The sequence below is a fragment of the Juglans microcarpa x Juglans regia genome, chromosome 4S (assembly GCF_004785595.1).
Source record: "Juglans microcarpa x Juglans regia isolate MS1-56 chromosome 4S, Jm3101_v1.0, whole genome shotgun sequence".
Taxonomy (NCBI): Eukaryota; Viridiplantae; Streptophyta; class Magnoliopsida; order Fagales; family Juglandaceae; genus Juglans; species Juglans microcarpa x Juglans regia.
This window is the reverse complement of record NC_054601.1, coordinates 8,621,922-8,626,828: the sequence shown is the minus strand read 5'-3', so window position 1 is coordinate 8,626,828 and position 4,907 is coordinate 8,621,922.

The window sequence follows — 4,907 nt, the reverse complement described above, 5'->3', positions numbered from 1 at the left end:
ATCACCAAGTGCCACCTTCCCTACTTTCTTTCCCTTTTGACTTTTCTAGTCCCTTTTGAATTTTTTATAAAATCTCTCTTAAATATACATCAACTGATAAACATCTGTAAAAGTTTTGTTTTTTATTTTTCTTTATTTCAGCTTTTTATTTTTTAGTTTCTGTTAATAATATTTTTTTCTGTTGAGAAATTAGTTTTACTTATTATTAATGTTTTTATACTTTTTCAAGGGCTGATAAATTGACCAAAAAATGTGATTATCCCACAAAGTTATTATAGTGATACGTTTTCATGACAGAGCACCAAAACATTATGATATACACGAAAATGCTTACATACTTATTTTATGATTTGTTTGGATAGTAAGATAAGATGAGATGATTTTAGATGATATAAATAAAATATTATTTTTTAATATTATTATTATTTTGAGATTTAAAAAAGATTAATTATTTATTATATTTTATATGAAGATTTTAAAAAATTGTAATGATAAGATAAGATAAATTGAAAGTGTTTCTATATCCAAACGGAATCTTATTATTTATAAGTCGGTGTGCTTCACCTGTTTGAGATTATAAAAAGAATCTTTATTTTTTAATTTTTTATACTAATTAATGTGAAATATTTTTATATCAGTAATGTGTTTGATATTCAATAAGAAAATTGCTACATTGACCGAAAAAACATCTCGAAAAAACATCCTGAATAGGCTATTTTTCTTTTTTCTTTTTCTTTTCTTTTTTTCATGTATTTTTTTAGTCATCATATACATTTTTAAAAAAAATAAAAAATTCACAACATCATTAAAAAATATTTTTTTAATCACTAAGTTTAAAAAAAAAAAAAAAAAAGTCCTTCGGGATACAAATTCGAGACACATTTTCAGGACAAAAAGCATTTCTCTTTTAATAAACAAGTTTACAGGCATATTTTATAATTATACGTAGTCATGCATTTATCAGCGACCCTTTATATCTTGAACTAATCCACTATTTATCTACAAAGCATAATTAATGCATGCATAAGTATTGTCTTTGACAACTTTTTTTTGTCAATTAACAAAATAACAATGTACAGTCTCATATAAACATATTAGGGATGTATATTCCTATTATTTTCAACATATTATATCCTTTTGCTGCAAATATACCACACTCGTGATGAATATATATACATCTCTTTTTTATTTCTATAAATATATGACATAAAAATGCTACATATTCATGACATACATATGTATGTCGTCACATACACATTACAAGAAAAATGTTTCCATATATATATATATATATTTACGAATTGAAAATAACTATTTCTTAATTATCAAAATGAGTATATATATTATCATCACAAATAGTAATTATTTTCGCAACAAAAATATTTGTTACAGATAATCGTTTTTATTGCAGCAAGTTATGTACAGTACTATACTGTACAGATAGATATACCGGCGGCATTAAATGGGACGATGACCTGAAAATTTAGTTTAGTTTAGAGGTATTCCCAAAGTCGCCCATTTCAAGATCATGTCCCTTCGATCGCCTAAATCGATGATATCGTTGATATTCTCTCTTTTAAATTAAAGAGATCAAGTAAAACCACAGTATAAAAGATTAACTTACGTAATCACGCATGCATGGTTGGTCGTTGATATCCAAGTGCTTCGCGATCACCCTAATTGATAATTCCCAGCTTGATGCATGGATTGATATATGCTCTCCTTTTGGGGTCACAGCTCTTAAAACAGAGCTCAACTGCTCTTTGAATTTCCTCACACGCGTTCATATACTTTGGATTATATATGCCTGCATGCATCGCGCGCCTCTTGATCCTATATCACAGTACCCTCCATACCTTTGAGTCTCTGGTACGTATATATATGTTGATTGGCCTTTTCAAACAATATAATTGTTTTAATGTGATGTTATTGGCGATATTTTCTCAAAAGAGATCGATGCATATATATATATATATGGAGAGAGAGAGAGAGAGAGAGAGATGTGGGAGGAAAGAGCTGGTAGTGATGATGGCATTGCAACAGCAGGCATCCAGGAATGTATCCTTCATTTCGAGTACTCAAGCCAGGAGCTAGCTAGCTAGCAAATGGTCCAGTGCCTGGAGTTGTTGGCGGAAATTAGCAGCCATGCATGCGCGCGACCTCCAAGAACATGAGGGGTTTTATGAATTTCCTCTCACCTGCATTAACATGATACAGATGAAAATATACTTGAGATCACGATGAAAGATGTTCGATCTCTTCGAGTTTGGATATTTCTAGCTCCCCCAATCAGAAAATTCATCATGTCTGTTGATATATAGGATAGTATATAATTCCAGAAGCCATATTTAATATAATCGGGCCTGCCATGCAAGTAGACTCTATTGGAGAAGACAAAAGGGTTACATGTTAGTTGGAGTTGTTCCTTCAAAAATATCTAGCTGCAACGTCCGACTAAATAGGTTTACAATCTAGCATGGAGAATCGATCAATCCGAATTCAGATAATACAATAATTACATAGAGTTATATAAAAATAAATTTAGATATAGTTTTATATAATATATTAGATTTATTTTATAATAAAAATAATTTTATAATTTAACATATTACGTGTCAATTTATAATTTTATTTTTATAAAATATTTTTAAAATTAAAACATTTCTCTCCATCGAAATCATTTTATAATTTAACGCGTGGTGTTGTTTAATTGTGATTGGCTGTTAGCATATTAGCTTAGGTGTTATTTAAAAAATGTTTTAACTGTAAGTAAATTTTATAAAAATAAATTTATAAATTTATATAATTTGATGTAATACGTTAAATTATAAAATTATTTTTATTATAAATAAATATAACATATTATATAAATTCATACTAATTTACGAATTAACTTTTATAAAATCTCATTGCAATTATAACCTTAATCCTCTAATTATACTTTGAATCCAATGGTGTCAAAAATTGTCATGAAAGGTAAGATTTAGATAGGTTACATTTATTGGCTTTTTTTTATCAATTCTGCTATATACAGACAATTTGGCGCACGAATTTGCGCACCCCAGCTGACTAGGCGCATTGTTTTATTAAAAAAACTCCGAAAAAAAACACAAAAAGAAGACAGACGAAAGCCATCTGCTCTCTCGTTCCTCCCCATGCCAGACTTCTCTCTCATTCATCCCCTAAGCATTCAACTACTCTCTTTCCACTGGCACAGCAGCAGCAACCTGATCACGTCTACGAGAAATAATTCCAGAAAGTCATCCAAAAAATAAAACGAAAAATCAAAAAATACTTTTAGAAAGTCATTCATGAAAACAACCTAACATCTAAATAATTTCATAAAGTCATCCCTCCCTTTATCACCCATGGAACTTTTGTTGTGTTTGCCACCATAACCGAAGAAACAATACCCTCGAAATAGACTATGTGGCCCAATGCTCATTTTCAAAATGTCAACCACATGTTTGTGAAAAGATTCCTAACCTTCTCAGATTTGCTATCTTATTTTCACTCTTCTTGTTTGTGATTTTGGGATTACGGGTTGTAATAATCTGATCAACAATGCCACTCTCGTTTCCGAAATCCCATCAACACCAAACCCCACCATTCCTCCTCTGCTCACGTCCTTTCTTCTTCTTGTATAAGTAAAGTATACCCAAATCATACAACAAAAAACTAATATTTATTCAAAAAACAAAACCCAAAAAGGGAAAAAAATCATAATAACAATAAAAATGTGAAAGTCAAATACAAAATAGATATTCCCTAGGTTTTAATCCAAAGATGGACTAGGGTTTAAGTGGCAATGTCTGTAGGAGTTTGCAAGAAGTGTGTTGGAATGGAAGAGAAGAGAAGGGGGATGCTACAGGACATGTTTCAGTCGATTGGAGAAGAAGAGAATGGAAGGTTCGGCTATGGGGGAATGGGAGAGAAGGCGTGAAACTTAGAGATTACTACCATACCAAAATGTAAAATGCAACGTTTTTGTTTTGCCAGGTCACATTTCGTACGCAAGGGTGCGCCAAAATGCTTGCATTTAGACTTTTCCTTTTTTTATTGATAATCTTCTCGGAATCGAGTCCCAAAAGATACACAGGGGAGACAACCATTTATTTATTCGCACACACGTGAAAGCTTCACCTCATCACCTTCGTTCTTCAACCTCGTTCGGCAAAAAGGCGGGGCAATGGCCGCATCGCATCAGTTGTATTTGGCGTCTTTGATGTTACTATCGGCAGCCTTTCCCGCCCGTCACCCGCTGGTAGCGGCGGTACGTACTTCTCTTTTCTCTTCTCTTCCACTCACCCACGCCCCCCCCCCCCCCCCCTTTCTCTTCTCTTCCATTCACCCACGCCTCCCCCCTTCTTATTTACTCATGATCACCATTATAATCTCTCGTACGTTTATTGTTTAGAAGTTTTATTATGTTCGGTCCAACTTGCGAAGTTGACAGTCTCAAATCAGTTTAGAAAGTGTTTTTTCGTTTAGATGTTCAACTGAGTTGAGATAAGTTAAGTTTTTTATGAATGGTAGTGAGTTAAGATAGTAAAGTAAATTTTGTGAGGCCACCTAATATGAGTTTAGATATATTTAGATGTTAAGATAAGTTTATATGTATTTATAAGAAGTTGAAAAATATTATAGTCTGCGTGTAAAGAGATGTTAAGTTAAAAAAATTTGTTGGTCCCACGTGTAAAGAGGTTTTAAGTTGAGTGATGTTTAGTAATTTGAAAATTAGGTGTTTGGATGTTAAAATTACCTTAAAATTAGACTGAACTGAGCTTATCGATCTCAATATCTTCCAACATCCAAACGGGGTAAAAGTTTCGAAGTTGTTGTTTGGTTACACAAACTGTCTAATCTCATCTAATCTAATCTAACTATTATAAATTTTTTAAATTATC